The sequence below is a fragment of the Podarcis filfolensis genome, assembly GCF_964270895.1.
Source record: "Podarcis filfolensis genome assembly, chromosome: 12".
NCBI lineage: Eukaryota > Metazoa > Chordata > Lepidosauria > Squamata > Lacertidae > Podarcis > Podarcis filfolensis.
Genome location: NC_139614.1, coordinates 18,600,189 through 18,621,765, shown reverse-complemented (window position 1 = coordinate 18,621,765; position 21,577 = coordinate 18,600,189). Strand labels below are relative to the sequence as shown.

The window sequence follows — 21,577 nt, the reverse complement described above, 5'->3', positions numbered from 1 at the left end:
TTCCTTTTCTTTTTCATGCAAAAAGTCTATGGGAGGTTTCCAACCTTTAGTGAATGTTGACAATGCACAAAGATGGAAAGACTCATCATTACCAACAATTGCTAAAATTAGTGGAATAAGCTGAAATGGCGAAATTGACATATTTAATCTGATTAAGAACTTTTCCATGTACTAGAAAAAGTAGCAAAGCAGAAATCCTAACTGCCCGTGTAATTTGGAAGCTTTGTTCAGAATTCAAAATAAGGTGGTGGTGGGAAACAACACAAACCAGAATTCCAAGAAGAAACGGCACTTTAAAGTATTTTATACATAATAACTGCAGGGAACATTATGAATATTAATGCAGCTTAAATACTACATATGTATTTTCTTTTTTGGCATTAATCTTTGCCTGCTATCAGTCGATTACCCACACCATCGGTTACGCACGAAATTACATTTTTAAATCTAAGCCTGTGTAAACACAACTATCTTTCCAAAAGAATATGCAAACACAAAAACTTTCTAAACATGCAGCATTCAGCAGATTAACGTTCCAGAGCATTAATTCCAGTGGAAAGCTAAATCCCAAACCAGCTAATCGTGCTAATCGTACTGCACTCTATCTGGTGTCAAACGACAAGCGTCTGGATTTTAGCTACGCTGGCATTTGCTCATGAAAATTGGTGAAGGGGGAAAGAACAAAAGAACGACAAAGTTCCCTCTGGGCTAAACAGAAGAAGTAACAGCAGAAACAATAGCAGCTTGTTGTTATGGGAGTTTAAGAGTCAGGGCTCTGTAGTTAATTGGCTTGCTCTCACTAGTAGTTCGTGTCGCTCCAAGAATGGAAATTAAGATCAAAGAGAAAATGGAAACTTTTAAAAACAAATTAACAGGGTCAGACACTGGGACACAACCAAGACTTTCGGGTGCCTGAGGCAAAGGACAAGATGGTGACCGTACATTCAAAGCACGACAGTACCACTTTAAGCAGACATGGCTTCCTCCATGGAATTCTGGGAGCTGTGGTTTGTTAGGGGAGCTGTAAGTTGTTAGGGGACTCCTATTCCCCTTCCCAGGGTTCTAGGGGAAGAAGGTTTGATCAGCAAACCACTAAAACTTGTGATCCATTGCAAGATCTGAAGGAAGACCATTTCCCTCCCGGAATAAGCAACCCTGTAGCCCAGAGCTGCCTAAACTTGGGCCTCCAGCAATTTTTTGGACTACAATTCCCATCATGCCTCACCACTAGTCCTGCTAGATGGGGATGGTGGGAGCTGTAGTCCAAAAACAGCTGGAGACCCAAGTTTGGGAAACCCTGCTGTAGCCTATGTGGCTAGTCAAGCACAAAGACCAGCTCCTCCCTCTGCAGATTCAAGTCAGGTCCAAGGATGCAGCAGTTGCACAGCATCCACACCTGTCCCACATTCTCCAACTCCTTCAGGGGTGGGGGCTTTCAGGAAACCACTATGGACTAAGAAGTATCCCGAAATGCAAAATTATTTCCCATCTGGCAATTGGAAAACGATACTCAAAGATTGGCCCAAAGTGTCCCCCCGGTTGTTCAAAATTCAGCCAAGCCGCTGAGCCACAAATCCCTCAAGCGCAAATGTCTTTGTGTACAGATAGTCGTTGACTGCTTGGGAAATGGCTTTAACCTGCGCTTGAAAAGGAACCTTTCACGTTGAAACCCCACGTGGTGATTAATGTAGCTATTTCCATTCCTTGCAGAGCACAGTATGTTCAAAAGGATAATTAGCACAGCAAGGAGTTCTACACCTCAATACGGCCTCTGCAATGCAGACATTTTAGCTATATTACAGTGCAGCTACCCCCCCAAAAAAAATCTAATGAGAGGCAGATACTCATAAACCATCAAAGTATTCTTTTTGACAAAATAGCTACAGACATTGCAGACAACGCTCGGCCATTATATAAATATCCGTGTGATGACAGAGTCGCTTGTTTTCCGAAAGATTTTCAGAATAGAAAATGGCCTTCTCCTGATCCTTGTGTCAGAACCTTCAGAATTAAGTGCAGCTCATATAGTCATTCAAGTGACAAGGAAGCAATGTGGTCGTGTTTCTTAGCCGTGGGGATATTTCAAATCGTACTAACTGCACAATACGAAGCGCAGGATGGCCGTGATGTTTGCATCACAATATGGCACAGGGCTGGTTCACATATGCATGGGCTTTGCACAGCACAATGGCACTGGATGAGGTACAGCTGGAAACTGACATCATTGAAATGTGTGTGTGAAAGCAGGTTTCTGCACCCACTGTTATGTATTTGGATACACATCTGCAGTGCCATGCTTGTCCCAGCTTAATTGAACCGGCTGCATGCATAACTAACTTCTGAATCAGGAGAGTTGGCTCAGGTGCTAGGCCTGAAAGTGGTGATGGGTCGGAAGAGTTTTCAATAAGATTTATGATTGGGATAGCCATGGGAGCAGTCTTGAGTTGTGTTTTAGACCAGGGTTTCCCAAACTTGGATCTGTAGCTGTTTTTGGACTACAACTCCCATCACCCTTAGCTAGCAGGACCAGTAGTCAGGGGTGATGGGAAGTGTAGTCCAAAAACAGCTATAGACCCAAGTTTGGGAACCGGTTTAAGTATCCGAAACTGATACTCTTCTTGCTGATGTTTCCTCTTTCAGTTTTATGTACCTTTCAAGGGGGAGAAAAAGGTGACCAGTCCCACCCACCCATGATAAAGAAGGCAATGAGCAGGAGGTTGGAACAGAGGTTTTGTAGGCTCCAAGGAAATTTTGCAGAGGCACCATCACACTGTGGTAACAACCCCAATCTCGACATACCAATGATCCCATAAAGCAAGTTCCTATTTTCCTAAACCAACACAATTTTAAGAGCCACAGAAACTAGACCCATGACATTGCATTTCTTTAAATTCCAAATTATTGAAAACAGGTGCTCACAGCATTGCTCACTTTTTGGTCCTGGCCACTTTTAACTGAACCCCTTACAGAACACCAAAGAAGCAATATTCACTTATGAGGCCGCCCCCTATGCTGCAGAAGCCCATAAACAGCTTGCATGATGCCAGAAACTGAATATTCTGTCATATCTTTACCACATAGCAGTGAAGTCAGAAGAATTCTTTAGACCTACCTCGGTGCTTCCAGAACTTTCCTTCAGAAACTTCAAGCTGACTGGAGTGATTGGTTGCTTCATAAAAGACATTTGCTTCCTGTGCAGCAGAAAAATGCTTACTCATTTTTCGAGAAAGTAAGTGGAAACTGCCTCAAGAGGGGGTGCTCATCAGTTTCTTGCTAGTAAAGCTGACATGATTGCCTCTTTACCTGCTGATATTACTTTGCACCTGAAAAGATGAAAATGTAAATGACGCATTTTGCAAAAGCACATTTTCAGAAGAACCTGGCGCTCTTTGAAGATCATCTACTTGGGATATGCCTGCATTTTCCTTAATCTGTTCAAGGGGGCCAGAAATTGGTAAGGCAATATCCACTATTGGTCAGGCAATTTGACAATGAGATGACACATTCTGTGGTTTCTAAAATGAGTCTAAAATCCAAATACATTTTTTCCTCATGCAGACAGCGCTTCCAGCTTCTGGCATGAAGATTTACAGATGGGGGAAAAACTCAGCCATGGCTGATGATGAAGCAGGTGCTCAAACAAAGTTAAAAGGCTTTCTGCACGCATATTTTCCCCCCTATTATAAATGATTTCCCAGAATTGTTAAACATTTAAAAACAATTATTTTAAATAAATGATCCCCCAAATTGTGCCTTGCTCATGTTGCCATAATGAAAATATTTTAGTAAAGCACTTCAGACAAAAATATAATCATAAAGTAATTGTAGCAAGGCATTGTTAATTCTGTGTACTGCATGGATTAGGGCCCATTTGTTGTTGGATCTAAATTTTCATCAGACCCAGCCCAGGGATGATGGAATTGCCCATTCAGATATTGCTGAACTACAACAGTTTCCTCTATTGCAAGCTAATTCATACATTCTTCTCTGTGGATTATAATTGTGTGTGTGTGTGTGTGTGTGTGTGTGTGTGTGTTTAAAAAGTTAAATACAATATAATGGGAATAAATGATCACCCTGCACTGGGCTTTCTTTTGCAATTTGAGAAGCCCTTCCTTAATATCAGTTGTCATGTACCACCTACACACTATGCATAGGCAATTTGATTATGATTCATTATGGCTAAATTGTGTTAAGTGTTTGATAGTTAGCCAGACCATAGCTATCACCCTGTCATAAACCTTAACAAGATTAAATTCCCATCCCAGCTGTTCATTTCCTACAGGTATGTGTCAGAAAAAGTTCTGAAAATTTACAATGCAATTCTATGCACGTGCACTCAGAAGTAAGTCCCTCTGTGCTTTACTCCCAAGCAAGGGTATATAGGGTTGTAGCACTCTGGATCTTCAGGTTGCAAACACATTTCTGCCTGTTTTCAACTGGAGCAAGGAATTTGGACAGACTATTAGTGGGGTAGGAGAGCTGAAAATAATGCCAATATATTTCACATCTGGCAACCAATGCACTCCTTTGGTTTCAGATAGTACATGGGTAAAAAGGTAAAGGGACCCCTGACCATTAGGTCCAGTCGTGGCCGACTCTGGGGTTGCAGTGCTCATCTTGCTTTATAGGCCGAGGGAGCCGGCGTACATGGGTAGAAGAGTCTAAAAAGCACAGGGCACAAATTATCATAGCCCTCTATCTAATTTACTCTAATTCCTCTTCGATGATCCTTTGAAAGATGCATGTGGCTTTCCTTCACAATGAACGAAACAAAATACCCTGTACTTCACAGAAGGATTGTACAATAGTGACCACAAGCTTTTGGGGGCAGCACAAAAAGAGAGAAAGGAAACACATCATATCCAGTCATCTTACATCTTGGCTTATGCTTTTCAGAGTCTGACACCAGCCTGGCCCCAAACAATCCATGATCCAAAATCATGACCACAAAGCAGTGATTGCATACTTTTAACTAGGAAGTAGATTTCCACTTTGATAAGATGTCCAGGTTCCCCAGCAAGAGGATGTAATTATACAACACTTAACATGCTCATTCAACCAGAATCAATTTATCAACTTCCTGGGAACATGGCAGAGTTGCCTAAGCACCCATTCACCATAGTTTAAAAACTGAATAAGGTGGAAATGTGGGCCTCTATGATCCAAAAACAGAGTTCATTTTATTAAATGTATTAAAACTGTATCCCATTCCTCCTCAAGGAACAACTGTTATCCATTCTATAACCCTGTGAGGTGAAAAGCTTTGTTTTGTAAGGAAGCTAGGAGGGTGCTTGTGAAACATGCACCACTCATAAACGCCACCTCCAACTCCTCGAAAGATTCCATGAACGGTGTCTCTGAAGAATTTTACACATCATTTGGGAAGACAGGCAAACCAATGCCAGTGTACTGGAAGAAGCAAAGATCACCAGTGTCAAAGCAATGATTGTTCAACATCAACTTCGTTGGACTGGTCACGTTGTGAAGATGCCTGATGATCGTCTTCCAAAGCAACTACTCTACTCTGAACTTAAAAATGGAAAGCGTAATGCTGGTGGTCAACAAAAGAGGTTTAAAGACTCTCAAAGCAAATATAAAAAAATGTAGTATAAACACCAACAACTGGGAAACACTGGCTTGCGAATGCTCTAATTGAAGAACAGCCTTTACCAAAGGTATTGTGCACATTGAAGACACTCAAACTCAGGACAGAAGGGAGAAATGTGCTAAGAGGAAGGCACGTTTGGCAAACCCTCACCGTGATCAACTCCTGCCTGGAAACCTATGCCCCCACTGTGGAATGACTTGTGGATCCAGAATTGGCCTCCACAGTTACCTACAGACTCACTGTTAATGCTGTGTTCATGGAAGACAATCTTACTTGGCTACAATTGCCAAAGAAGAAGAAGAAGTTCTCTGTTATAGTCAGAAAATGTTTGCTTTCAGATCAGGTTTAGGAGTGATGCTAGCTGGCACACTTTCAGTAGTTCCTCATGCATCTTTCATTGAACACCTGAAGAGGTCTCCTCCAAAAATCCAATTTATCAACATTGTGAATGGAATCATTAAAATAAGGAGGCTTTTCCCAGCTCAACTGACTATCTTGTCTCACGTATTAGCCCTTCAGCACCCTTACATCAACAATCAATGCTAGAAGGTGGTGAGTGGTTTAGCACTTTTTGACCCTGGGAAACTGAAAATAACCCTAACCACAGAAGTGACACATTTGGCACATGCTCCCTATGTAAAATGAAGCCTATGACCTTTAGTGGATGACCTTTAGTGGATTGTATCAGAAGGAGTGGTAGGGAGAATCACAGGAGGAGAGGAAGTGTGACTGCATAGGACACAAGCAGAGATGGTGAATTGGTGGCTCTCCAGATGTTGACTCCAACTTCCATAAGTCCCAGGCAGCACGGCCAATAGGGTGGGGGGTGGAAGACCACAGAATCCCCAGTCCTGCTGCAGAGAGTTAGAATTTGGGTCTGAAAGGTTCCCAAATTAGGCTGCAGTCCTAAACATGGAGCAGAAATTCAATTCAGATGACATTTAAAGGCATGGCCTACATAATCTGCATTTCCCAAAACAATATGCAAATAAAATACAGTCACCCTTCAAAATTCACACTTCTCCAAATTTTGCAATGCAGCTCTGCAGCCTAGGAGTGTGTACAAAAGTGCATATACCAAGGTAAAGTGTGCACAAAAATGTATTTATGTGTGAAAGTAACTTACAGAAATGCAATTAATTAGGAAATATTTCTTCGGGGGGGAACACTGTATATTAGGCAAAATTACATGTAAAATGTGTATTAGGAGATATTTGCACTAAAATGTGATGAATTTTCATGAGGACATTAAAAAGAATTGCAAACTGATAGAGGAAAAATAAGAAACAGAGAAACAAAAATAGACACATTTGCCCACTCCTAGTAGGAAAAAAAAGCCCCATTGAGCACAGTTGGATTTCTATGTAAACATGCATGGGGTAGGGCTGTTAACAATTGCAGTCATGCGACTGTTTGCCAATGCTTTTCTAACCAGTTAGTTTTACACATAAAATCCTCCTCCAGTTACATAATTTTTTAGCATTGTAGGTGCATTAGTACATAATTTATTGTGAACCCACAACCAATGACTGCTTGAATTATACACAATGGTCACTGGGCATTTGGAGCAGCAAACTTGCCGTACATGAACAGAAATACATTTGATAGGACCCGGCATTTTTCCAAGGGAAATATAATGGATCATAACAGTTTTCTGAAAGCTTTATTATTCTGTACTATAACTGGCTATGCAGTCAGTTCCATTTATTTAAAAGTACACTGGAACCAAATCTGCAGGCATTTAAAGAAGTTAAAGCAGATTACATAAAATGAGAGGAACAAAAGTACTTAGAAGTCAGCCTAAAATTATTGTCTTTAGAAGTTTTCAAACTGAGACTCAGCATTTCTTTCAGTAAGTCAAAACTATCATTTCTCCCCAGTTATCTGGCATCTTCACTTTCAACCAATTTCTTCCTATTGATCAGAATTAAATCTAGAACAAGGGTTGCTATTTCATTTCAGTTTCTTTTCTTTTATTACAGTTGGTGTATTTTGTTCCTTCCTATTCCCCTTTTCTTTTCTTTCTTTCTTTCCTTCCTGCTTTCTTTCATTATCAATCTACTTTACCTGGCAGCAGGTTTCAAACAGGAGTCTTTCTCAATCCCACTTGGAGATCCTAAGGAGTGGATTTAAGACCTTTGGCATGCAAAGTTGATCAACTGAGAGAGTGTTTTTACTAAAGCTCTCAAAGCCCTGGCATTGTTAACCATGCTGCACAATAACTGCAACTCCTAGATAAGATGGTTTGCACCTGTGATGGCTGATTGGGGAAAGCCAAAGGGAAAACCAGGAGGCAGAATCAAGTCAGAAATCAGGACCAAATAGAAGGTAGAATAATCAAGGACACAGGAACATTGCAGAGCTCAGGAAGACAATGTGGCTCATGCAAGGCTCAGCTGAAAAAGGAATCTCTTTACATTTCATCCTTCCCAGAAGAACCTAGTGGTTAACCTGTGTCAGCCTAGTGGCTGAAGAAGGGGGCCACCTGCAGTTCAGAAATTCACTACATGGGGCAGCCACACATAGATCCAGCAACTCCTGAAACTGAGAAATGTTGTGTTGGAAAACAGCCTGAAACATCAGCAAGAATGTGTTGCACTGATAGCACTACTCAGTGCTAGCAGTCACTGCATAACTAACTAGTGTTGCAGCTGCCACTACCAAGGAGAGAATTACTATGGTAACTGCTGCATCACAGCATGAGCCTATCACAGTGGCGTGATTCAACGATGCTGGATCATTTGAAGCTGAATTTCTTTCAACCTTATTTAATTTATTTACTTATGAAAATATTTATTTACTTATCTATTTACTTTATATACTTATATATTTATTTCATTAAAAACATACAAGTGTTTTACAAAAATACATAAAACCATGCAGTAACCATATTGGTTGCCATCTGTCTCGGAAGACAATAGCGGAGTGCGCCATCGGGCATTGTTGAAGAGTTACAACACCTGCTGTGGCTATAGAAGAGAGACATGCTTTGTTGCAGCTGGGGCACATGAAGACATCTGGTTGTGCTGATACAGGTGTACCATGGCATTTCTTCTTTCTGTGCCCCTCCCAGCAGTTATTACTCCTCTGGTCACTGATGTGGATGCAGAACCTGATTGTCTCCAGGCACTGTGGTCATCTGCAAGGGATTCACACATGGCAGGGCTGATGTTGCCAGCCTTTATGTCACATTTGCAGCCACCTTTGTAATGCAAAATTGCGTTGCCAGTGGGACTGGTGCCTGAAGCCAGCTCCCCATAGGACACGTCCTTGGAGATCCTGCCATCTTCCATTCTGTGGGCATGACCAAGCCAGTGAAGATGTCACTGAGACAGGAGTGTGAATATGCTGGGAATGTGGGCTTTGCACTGTGATGCCCAAAATCTTCCCAACGCAGAACATATAGAAAGTGTTGAAGCGTCGCTCCTGATGGTGTAAGTTGCCCATGACTCACTTCCATAAAGCAGCATGCTCAACACTCAAGCCTGGCAGACCTTCATTGGTCATCAGCATCACATTCTCCCATACCGTTTTGGAGATGCAAGCCATTGCTGTAGCTACCTTGTCAATACGCTTGTCTAGTTAACCACTGACGGAGAGGTTGATAGTGTTGGAAAACTAGCCCCCCTCGGGAGAGGCTGGCAACTCTCCCAGGCTCCCAGGCTAGTTTACCGGTGATCTTCCTGGCTGGCATCCCCGCATGTCCAGGGTAGATCTTGATAGGCGCCATTTCCCAGCATGGAAAATGCACACCCCCTCCCTCCTTGCATACCAGCAAGAGAAAGGAGACAGTCAGAAAGTCTAATTACATCTCTTTATTTCTGACTTTACAGCACTACAGAAAACATGACCGATCAGCTCAGTCTCCATCAAGCAAGAGACTCAAACTTCCTTTACATACGCAACAGGAAGGTCTCATATTACACACTGAACAAAGCTTTGTGAAGCCTGTGAACTTCCGGGAAGATTCTTTCCCACAGCTAGCCACATCATGTGATGTTTTCACCGAACTGCCAGTTTGCAGCTGCGTTGTATTCATATCGTAACAGATAGTTCTGGTGGAGCCCAGGTAGACAAAATCGTCTCCCACCTCAAGCATATGCTGATGCATGGAGTGCTAGCGACATCCTGACCCAGAAATGTTGGTCTTCATCAGGCTGGTGGTAAGGCCAACCTTCACGCAGGCTTGGGCAAAACAACTGATGAGACTCTATAGAACTTCCTCAGTGTGCTGTCAAGGCTGCATCGTCTACAAACCACAGCAAAAAACATTGCCTGCAGCATAGGTCTGGCTGAATAGAAAAGTTTTCAGCAAGCATTTCAAAGCTGAAACCTTAATGCATCCATAACAAAAGCACAGGGTTCACTTTATATACTAACTCAATTAATCTTCTTCTGTTAAGATACAGTTTTAGAGGTTTCCAATTATAGGCTCATTTCTCATATTTATTGCACATTAACACCCAGTTGTATCTGACTCCTTTGCCTTTTGCCTCGCTTTCTCTTTAAAAACCTGAGTAAATTTCCAAACTCTTACCGTGTAATGTGTAATCACTTTATTCACACCAGCATTTGTCAGTCACATACGGTATTCAAAAGAAAGACTGAGGTCTTGAGGTTACCATTGAGATATGGAGACTGGAGCATTAGGAATCACACACTCAACTCTTCATCCTAGTTATCCTCTAGGACGGGGTCAGCAACCTTTTTCAGCTGGTCTACCGTCCCTCAGACTATGTGGTGGGCCAGACTATATTTTGGGGGGTGGGGATGAACGAATTCGTATGCCCCACAAATAACCCAGAGATGCATTTTAAATAAAAGGACACATTCTACTCATGTAAAAACACGCTAATTCCCAGACCATCCGCGGGCCGGATTGAGAAGGTGATTGGACCGCATCCAGCCCACAGGCCTTAGGTTGCCTACCCCTGCTCTAGGAGCTGCGCTGTCAGTGATGTCCATGCAGTGCCAGATCTATTTTATCCAAACCTATTTTTTAAAATAAGGGACGCGGGTGGCGCTGTGGGTTAAACCACAGAGCCTAGGACTTGCTAATCAGAAGGTTGGAGGTTTGAATCCCCACAATGGGGTGAGCTCCCTTTGCTTGGTCCCTGCTCCTGTCAACCTAGCAGTTCGAAAGCACGTCAAAGTGCAAGTAGATAAATAGGTACCGCTCCGGCGGGAAGGTAAACGGCATTTCCGTGCGCCGCTCTGGTTCACCAGAAGCGGCTTAGTCATGCTGGCCACATGACCTGGAAGCTGTACGCCGGCTCCCTCGGCCAATAAAGCCAGATGAGCGCCGCAACCCCAGAGTCGGTCACGACTGGACCTAATGGTCAGGGGTCCCTTTACCTTTACTATTTTTTTTAAAGCAGCACAAGCAAGATATAAACTATGGGTTATATCACTTCATGTCCTTCTGCTCACAGAAGTCCAGCAAAGTCTTCCACTAAGAGAAGCAGGAAACAGCCAATATAGCTGATCCCCCCTTTCATCTGAAGATTCCCTAGGTGGATGGACAAACTTGGATACTGTGGCTTACAACCCAGTTTCAAAAATGTGATTTCAGACCCAAAGCCACGAGAACGTTGGTTTCTTTGTTTTGACATATTTGATATGTATCAGTGTCCCAGAAAATATTGGGTTGGATCCAGAGCCACACTTTGGAACCACTGAAATAAATGAGACTTAAATGAGTTAAACTGATTCAACAGAACCTAAGTGTGACCATCCTCCTTTGGATCTAACCAGTTATCTACAGCTCAAAGTTCACATCTCAAGTGCATATGGGAAGGTAGGCTGGGCATTGCATGGCATTTTAAGGCCCATAGGGATGTGTTTACTTTCAGGGCACTAGAGACAAGATGCAGCCACTCATCCACCAGCTCAGTTCAACTTATTGAAAGCCTAAGGAAGGAGTCTTGAAGAATGACAGCCCCAGCAGCTCACCCTAACAGCATTAGGAACAAGGCATCCCTAACTGGCCAAAACAAGACAGCAATTTATCAGGCCAGTTATCAGGAAACAGGAACTGCCTCTTGTAAATAGGAATAGTCAGAGTGCATGTTGTCATAAATTACAACTGCTTTGGTTTAGTTATGCTGATTAATAGCCGAGATAAAAGCTGAGCCCTACCGTGGTACAGCAGTAAACCTGTCAATTAAGATAAATGCTTTTTTATGTCCCTGTAGAATGTTTTGTTCATACCAGGTAACAGCAGTTGTGAAATGTGATAAAAGAATGATTACAAATAAAGAGAGGATGTGGTGGTGTACTGTTTTAAGAAACTCTTCCAAAACTTGACACACACACACACCCAAGATGTTGTTGGGACACCAATTCCCATCAGCTAACATGGCCAATGAGGGTTGTACAACTCTTGACAATATTATTGGGAGGGCACCAGCTTGGGGACAGCTGTTTTAAAACATTTTCAATGGCTCCTCAAATGCGGACATCATCATTTTTATTAGATTTTTAAATAACAAATTTAACAAAAGGGGAAAAAATAGAGAGAGAAAATGAATTTTTTAAAAAATCATCTCCCATTATGAATACAATAATTATCAATGCATTCATCTTAATTTAAATGTATAAACTGATATTAGTCACCTAAATGTGCAAACAGGTATCCACCCAAAATTGGTAGTAATAAAAAATGTGTTTGAATGTCAGCAGTGAGATCCTGGGAGCATTGTGCAACAGGTGATGGGTTTTATATCTATCCAAGCTCAAAGTATAGGTCTCTTAGCAACCATAAGGGCTCACAAAATCTACTTTTGTTCTCCTGCTGTTAACCCCCATACTACAAGAATGTAATTTAAAAGTACATGACAAACTCCAAACATCAAGGATCTCATCAATACAAAAATTGATACAGATAACATCAGACCAAGAAAAATGTATCACGGACATGCCCAAGTCACATGACTTAAAATCATAGAATTGTAGAGTTGGAGGGGTCATCAAGTTCAAACCTCTGCATTTGATAAATGTCCAGAATTATACCTCAGGAAAGACTGGAGCCACTGTACAACAATACTCCCAGTATCACCTGCCACAAGGCAATCCAGAGGGATACCATACACATTTCCCCATGCCATCAGTTTTCATTTACTTTTGATAAGAATTTGGAAATAGTCCACATTCCAGTGAAATTAATGGCCAACCACCACATTATTAATGCTTCTGGATTACAACTTTTGTGAAGGTGCCATTAAATAGAACAATATATTGGTGGGTTACTGTTGCAGCCATAAATATATGTACCTATGTGGGAAAATTAATCTCTGTGCAGATAGGGTGAAATTGGAAATTATTGTTTAAAGAATGAACAACATCTGGGCAATACAGATTGATTCACTGCACTCAAGCAAATATTTAACAGTGAATGTTTTTGTATCCCTGCCAGGGCTATGCTGCTCCTCTGCCAATTCATAAACAGATTAATAGATAGGGAAATATTAAATTTCGGGAAATGTAGATATCCCAGGCAACACTTTAGCCTTCATTTCATGTTTAATTTCTTAATCTCAAATAGTTTAGAATCAAAATTCTGCTGTTGACAGCACAATCCTATGCATGTCTACTCAACCTAAGTCCCACTGCGTTCAACAGGGTTAGCTTCTGGGTAGATGGGTATAGGACTGCAGCCTGAAATCCCCAAATACCTGCAATACTAAGGGCAATTATAGGAAGGGAAAACTTTATGTTCTCCAATATGCCTATGCAAATTGACCAGTAAGTGCCTCCATCATAGCATACAGATAAGGTAAAAGAAAAATCAAAGGGAGCTTAACTAATCAGTTTCCTGCTATCTGGAAGTAACAGCTGGAGAAATATAATGCCCTAAGCTCTTAATATCGCTGAGATGATGTGATCTTATCCGATGGGTCTGTCAAACTGATTTCTGGTATATTGAACTTTTTAAGAAGCACACCAAAAACTGATAGAACGGTTTTGATGTAAGCTCACAGGATTCTATATCTTCAGAGGTAAAGAAAGGTTTAACTTTCACAATTCTTTGCTGGAACAGAGAAAGTTCACACGGTCAGACTCCAAAGCGCAGCTCTCTCTGAATGAGTTTTTATTTTCCGAAAATAAACCAGGACCTCATTTCTATTGTAACTTTTTTTGCTGACGTCGATCTACCAACATGTGTTCCAAATGTTATTACCTAAACAGAAGAGTGCCTGGGAAGCCCAAGAGGTATATCACACAGAAGGTGGAATAAACTCAGATCGCCTCCACCAAATAGATGGAATTCAAAACATGCTTCATTTTTTAGCTACTTTTCACTACCAATACTAGCAAAGAGAAATGTTGGGACTAGTCCTTGGTTGGTACTAAACCTTGCTGCTGATTGTTAGAAGACCTGTGTATGTATATAACCCTTCTGCACCCAGCACACCACAATGGGGATGATAACACTCCATCCCAGTTAAGGGAGTCGGGAGGGGGCATGGCATAGATTAGGTCCATCAGGTCTAGGTTCCTCATCACTATGTTGTATCTTGTAGCATTTAGTCTATGGTGAATTAGCTTTACCCAGGGCTGTTGTCTTCTGTCCCCAACTGATACTGAAAAGTAAATGGCACATTGGTTACAATTTTGGCAAATCTGTGAATGGCTTCTAGTCATTGCTAGTCAAGTAGGCACAGAATAAGGATAAATGCAGCAGTTGCCTCATAGAGAAAGACTGAGCCAGTATGGAATAGCAGAAATGATATTAAACTAGGATTGAGGAGACCACAGTTCAAATTTCCAATTGGCCTGGAAGCTCACTGGGTGACCTTCAGCCTGTCACTATCTCTCAATCTAACCTACTTTGAAGGGTTCTTCTGAGGACAAAATTGAAAAAATCATGGGTGCTGCTTGGGGTCCTTTGAAGAAAGGAGATAAGAATAGTTACAGTCTGTGCATAGGAGATAAGAATAGTTACTGTCTGTGGAAAAAATCAGGATCAAAAAGATATTTAAGTAGCAGTGTCAGAAAGAAATTTTAGGCTGTGTGTGAGCACTTGATGTTTTTTCTAGAAAATTCTCCATCTAGAACCTTGTCAATGGAACATGCTCAGGAGCATTCCCCCAGCCTAGAAATTATATCCCTAGTTTAATTTCCTGCCAACGTGCCTCTTCCTTTGCAATCTTTTTATATTTGTTAAGGGCATCCAATAATCACAAAAACCTGGGTTGTGTACACAGCAAACTTAACAGCACACTCCCAATCTGCAGTGAATCAAGATATAATCCTAACTATTTATTGAAATACTCATTGCATACCCTGCCAAAGGCTTCCTCGTTGTTGCTGCTGTTACTACGATTCATTTGGTGAAACTGCATTGTCCAGATCTAGATCTTACAAATAGGTACAATTCTTGTCATTTGCACAGGTTGTGATAGAAGGAGCCTGCAGACAAATGCGGCCAGACTCCTGTCAATTATTTTGTAATTTACTGGCCCGTAGCTAGACTTAATTTGGCTCCATTTATATACCTGATCTTTTCACATGTGACAAGGTGTCTCTTCCTATCAATCTAATGAACCTATATGCCGTGCTTATTTATATAGCTTACTAACTAAATCTCCAATGAGACAGATAGGAAAAACTCAGAAATCTGCAAGGAAAAAAAGAATAGAAAATATTGTTGCATGGCTGATAAATACATCAGGGTTCATGCTGAATCCTAATTTTGATGAATGGCACCTTCCATAAAGTTGGGAAAGTCTGACAGCTACAAGAGAGGAAACACAGAAATACATGGGTGTCTGCTATACTGTCTCTTGATGCATAACAAAAATATATATGATGGCTTTACAATGTTTAACAATAGGAAGCCTCTGATTTTAAAGGGCCACTGCTGGCACTGAAAGAACAGAAGGCACTTTAGCTAGCACATGGATGGCGGTCCTTAATTTCTGCCCATTTCTCCCTGATTGCATCACATGTGTACTTTGCAAAGGGTCCTCTGGTCCTCAGTTGTAGTAATACAGGGCTGTAGCATGGGGGGGGGCAGAGAAAGGAAATCCCCATTATACACACAGGCCTTGACTCATGCCTCTCTAGATCCAAGGACGTGTGTGTACATGCATGTGCACATATGTGTATAACCTAGCTTCCAATCATTGCTCAACTGTAAATTCCTAAAGTAGCCTTGTAAAAAACCATTGCACCTCAGCTTCAGCTTCCTGTGTGGGGAAGTGGAGCAGCCACTTATGGTGTGGCCAGTGTGGTGTAGTGGTTAAGAAGGGTAGACTTGTAATCTGGTGAACCGGGTTTGTGTCCCCACTCCTCCACATGCAGCTGCTGGGAGACCTTGGGCTAGTCACACTTCTCTGAGGTCTCTCAGCCTCACTCACCTCGCAGAGTGTTTGTTGTGGGGGAGGAAGGGGAAAGGAGATTGTTAGCCGCTTTGAGACTCCTTAGGGTAGTGATAAAGCGGGATATCAAATCCAAACTCTTCTTCTTTTTCCCGTCAGTAAATACAAAGGATACTGCCACTCCAGGGAACTTCACACACATTCTCTACCCAAAGAGAAGAGGCAGCATTGTCATTTTTGACAGGACTGTCAGTTCAGGATGGATGGGAAAATGAAGACCTTCCTCAAACTAGAGACACACAGCACACCATTCTGCATACCTCTGAGTGTTGGATGACAGGAAATTTCCTCCACACTCCTGATACAGAGATTCATGAAGCTGCCTTGTACCAAGTCAGATTTTTTGTTCATCTAGGGCAGTAGTATCTACTCTGACTGGCAGCCACTCTTCCCGAGCCTCTGTTAGTCAAAGGCCTTTCCCATCGTCTGTTACATGATGCTTCAAACTGAGGATGCCTGGGACTGAACAAACCTGGACTCTTTCATATGCAATGCATGCTATCAGTACCATAATCCATAAGTAGAAGCCTGGTTCCTTGTACAGATCATTCTTACTGGATCAGGGTGATATCTGTGGAGCTCCTAAGAGAAGCAATGAATCCTGTATTGTTGCTTGAGGTGAAATGGGATGAGCTATTCTGCCCTGCCGCCTCTCCCACCACCACCACATCTGCTGCTGCTGCCATCATCGCCAACACTGCCCGCTCGGCTGCTGCTGTGCACCCTGTCAATTTTAGGCAAGAGTGCATTGAATTCAGGCAAGCTCTTTCACAAAATGGGTGTTGCCCAAAATTGGTACCGCTGGCAGCAGCATTTGTCCAGCACTGGCAAAGGCAGTGGGACAGGCTTGTGCCACCTAAAGCAGTGGCCTCACTCTGCCCAATGACTGGGCCAGCTCTGTCCTAAGGCTACAGTTCTAAGCTCACCCACCTCGGAGCAAGTCTCATGGCAGTTACTTTGATCATAGTCAATCAGGATCATAATTGTCAGAGCTGATTCCCTGACAATAATAAAATAAATTGGTATTTCCACAGTGTTTCCGGTACAATCCCTTGCATGCCTCCCCAGAAGTAAGTCCCTCCGAGGTCACTCATGCCTAGAATTGCACTGTAAAAATTCTACTGAAATGCTGTTTTATTTTGTTGTGATACTGATTGGAAATGATTTATGGGATTACCATCTCAAGCCCAGAGCAATTACACAGACCAGTGGAGGGATGGCATTATCCTCATCTAGGGCCATGTAGAATACTGAACACAATTGTATGGACTAATTTAACAGTTTGCGCGTCAACATATTTGCTCATGTATTTGTTTGCAAACCTTCAGAATCTTAGCGCCGTCTCTCTTCCACACAGGTCAAATGGTGGGCTGTCATTTCAATTATTTGAAAACATTCTGCTAGGCAAGGGTGCAAAATAATATTCTGTGTAACTAAGTGACTCTGTCAACATATATATATATATATATATATATATATATATATATATATATTCAACCCCAAGGGAAAATAATATAGTAAGCCAGAGCTTTACATCATACTAAAGTATAAAATTGACTATGCAAAAGCCTTTGACTGTGTCGACCACAGCAAACTATGGCAAGTTCTTAAAGAAATGGGAGTGCCTGATCACCTCATCTGTCTCCTGAGAAATTTCTATGTGGGACAAGAAGCTACAGTTAGAACTGGATATGAAACAACTGATTGGTTCAAAATTGGGAAAGGAGTACAACAAGGCTGTATATTGTCTCCCTGCTTATTTAACTTATATGCAGAATTCATCATGCAAAAGGCTGGGCTGAATAAATCCCAAGCCGGAATTAAGATTTCCAGAAGAAATATCAACAACCTCAGATATGCAGATGACACAACATTGATGGCAGAAAGTGAGGAGGAATTAAAGAACCTTTTGATGAGGGTGAAAAAGGAGAGTGCAAAATATGGTTTGAAGCTCAACATCAAAAAAACGAAGATCATGGCCACTGGTCCCATCACCTCCTGGCAAATAGAAGGGGAAAAAATGGAAGCAGTGAGAGATTTTACTTTCTTGGGCTCCATGATCACTGCAGATGGTGACAGCAGCCACAAAATTAAAAGACACCTGCTTCTTGGGAGAAAAGCAATGACAAACCTAGACAGCATCTTAAAAAGCAGAGACATCACCTTGCCAACAAAGGTCCGTATAGTTAAAGCTATGGTTTTCCCAGTAGTGATGTATGGAAGTGAGAGCTGGACCATAAAGAAGGCTGATCGCCGAAGAATTGATGCTTTTGAATTATGATGCTGGAGGAGACTCTTGAGAGTCCCATGGACTGCAAGAAGATCAAACCTATCCATTCTGAAGGAAATCAGCCCTGAGTGCTCACTGGAAGGCCAGATCGTGAAGCTGAGGCTCCAATACTTTGGCCACCTCATGAGAAGAGAAGACTCCCTGGAAAAGACCCTGATGTTGGGAAAGATGGAGGGCACAAGGAGAAGGGGACGACAGAGGACGAGATGGTTGGATAGTGTTCTCGAAGCTACCAGCATGAGTTTGACCAGACTGCGGGAGGCAGTGGAAGACAGGAGTGCCTGGTGTGCTCTGGTCCATGGGGTCATGAAGAGTCGGACACGACTAAACGACGAAACAACAACAACAAAGTATAAAAATCAGTGAAACCAACAAGTAGGGGCCCCTTCAAAAATTGTTTTTATTATGCATTCATGATTATTTATATTAATGGTGGCATCGAGGCAATTAGATATTATCTTGCTTTCAATACTAAAAGTGCCTACAAAGCTTTTGAGGAAATACTGCTTCAATTCCAGTAAGTGCATGTCCTGTAACTCCCCTTGAAATCCTGTAACTTTTATACCACAAATGTTCCACATGGGGGGTTCGCTCTTTGTGTATAAGACTGCCCCTCCAGACAGCAATAATCTTGTTAAATACTGGAGAAGCATCACAGAGGTACTAATAAAGCCGAATTATATATGGACAGCCTAGTGTAAATCCACTGCAAATGCACTGCAAACCCACCAAAACAAAACAAAACACCATTCTGGAGGGATCTGAAAATGATTGCAGGAAATACTAGTCTAAAGGGACCCTTTTAAAGAGGAATTCATTATTAGCATTAACAGTTTGAAGTTGAATCAATAGTTTATGTAATGTCATATGACGTAAGAGTGCTTGAAGGTCAAACTCTGAGGACACAATTTTCTTCCAAGAAGCTGCGGAGGTATGAAACACTTTTCCTTTTCTCCCTTTCCAATTAGGCCCCCTCCCCACAATGGCTTTTTCTCCACGGGGATTTAATTGTCCCTCATTTAAATTTCAATAGAGGGAAGCTGCTTGGCAGGGCAATAAATGGTTAAACATGTCTCCTTTTCCCCTTTTTTTGCTGCTACTCTAATCTCAAGTTTTCTCTCCAAAATTTGTTTTTCTGTTTCCCAAGGGGGGAATCAGGATAATATTACAAACTTCTACATGAAACATTCACTTTGGCCGTGAGCAGCAGCATCACTTTTGTTCTTACCAGTCTGGGCGATTTCATTGTAAATTGGGGAGATTTTAGTGGATTAATTTTCTTGTTTTCAATAGATCAGTTATAATATATCTCATAATCCCTTAACTAAATAACAGAGACCAATCATTAACAATTTATTATTCTTGTAAGGGATCATGTGGCCCATTGCACACCCTCCAATGTCGAAACATGAAAATAGGGACTGTTTCTTGAATGTGCTTATGCACTCAATGTCCATAAAAGAAAGTTATAGCAGACAATGAAGGAGCTGGCTTTAATGCTGCATTTGAACCATTTCAAGTTAAATGAGTCCTGGAATATTCGTTGAAGTAAACCTAAGGGAAGCCAGTGGAACTAAAAGAGTATATTAATATTACTGTTGAGTCATGAGAAAGCCACCTAAAAGCTAATAGCGTGTCACAGTGTGGGGAGGTGGACATCATCAATACATTTTGGGACCCACCAAGCTAAAAGCAGACCGCCATAAGGACAGCTAAGATACAGCAGAGGCCTCATACATAAGCTATAAAGCAACCACCATTCAGTTCTGGACCATCTGAATTGATCCTTAATAGCTACTAATTACACATGTAGTGAATGGCAACGGCAACAACAACAACAACAACAACAACTTTTGTTGCAAGGTAAAGACAAACAAAAAAGGATGAGACCTACAACCAATTCTTGGAAACAATCCTACACTCATAAAAGTAACTGGAGGGAAACTTATGGTTGTGTATAGGCAACTCCCTTACCATTGACAATTACAATGGTGCCTAGGGTTACAGATGATTCAGGTTACAGACGCTTAAGGTTACAGACTCCGCTAACCCAGAAATAGTACCTCGGGTTAAGAATTTTACTTCAGGATGAGAACAGAATTTGTGTGGCGGGAGGCCCCATTAGCTAAAGTGGTACCTCAGGTTAAGAACTGTTTCAGGTTAAGAACGGACCTCCAGAACGAATTAAGTTCTCAACCCGAGGTACCACTGCATAGTGTAATCCAAATGCAGTCTACTCAGAACCAAATCATACATAAATCAATTGACTTTAATCCCAGATAAATGGTGTTAGGAGTACACGCCTTAATTTAATTTGGAGTTAGGAACCGCACCTTTCCACAAAGCCAAATGCTACTATGCCCCTTTAAAAAAGCAACAACTATTTGTGATCCCAATTGTACAATCCATCACATCCAGGGTACTTCATGTAAATTAATGTTGTATTGAGAATTCAGTGTGTATCAAATGAGCCTAACTTATTAACTATTGTTATTATTATTATTATTATTATTATTATTATTATTATGTAAATTGCTTATATACAGTTTAATTATCAAAGTTTCTAAGCTGTGCACATAAAAATTAAAAAACATAACATGGATAAGATCAATTAAAATTAATCATAAAAACAAGAAACTTCCTTAAAATGCTTGTTGAAATAGAAAGGTATTTGTTAAGCACCTGGAGTTCAACAGAGAGCAGGCCTGTCTAATTTTAGTCTGGAAGGAATTCCATACAACTCCCAGTGCAAGGCGTATATAAGCTGTGCATCTGACTTCAAGGTAAATAGATCCGAACAGGCATAGATCTGAAAGTCAACAACATTTGGAAACCTCTTAGTGAATATTTTAATTCTATGGACACAGGAATTTAATTCAGGGAGACAAATGGAACATGATAAGATAGAAGAAAAGGAACTCAAATTAAATTTTGATTGCGTCAACCAAAATTTGATTGCTTAGAACAGAGACTGTTGGCTTTACGCACATTACAGAAACACAGTTTGCTGTTGTCCTCCATTTATGCCTGCTACACGTATCACCACTCGCATATTGTGAGTATCTGTTTAAATGGAAATGCATTTTTTACCTGCCTACTCTCCCCCTCCTTTGCTTGCTTTTACCTAGGCCTGCACCTGATGAACTGAATTTTACCTCCAAAAGCTCATGCAGAAAACCAACTTGTAAACTATTAATCCAGTGCTACTTATTATCACTCCACAATGCTGTCAGGATTGGGCTTGGGTTGTCAGGCCCCAACACAGGAGGAGGAGGAAATAGGGGGTGCTGGTTG

General features: G+C 41.4%; 1 protein-coding gene across 4 annotated transcripts in view; it reads right to left on the bottom strand.

Annotated features, from left to right (window-relative positions):
- ZNF385D (zinc finger protein 385D) overlaps positions 1-21,577 on the bottom strand; it is a 589,542-nt gene that overhangs the window by 517,550 nt on the left and 50,415 nt on the right. For all 4 annotated transcript variants that reach the window (XM_083578081.1, XM_083578088.1, XM_083578094.1 and 1 more), the window contains exon 5: positions 3,113-3,323. The gene's annotated coding sequence lies outside the window, so the exon portion shown is untranslated. The remainder of the gene's footprint in view (positions 1-3,112; positions 3,324-21,577) is intronic.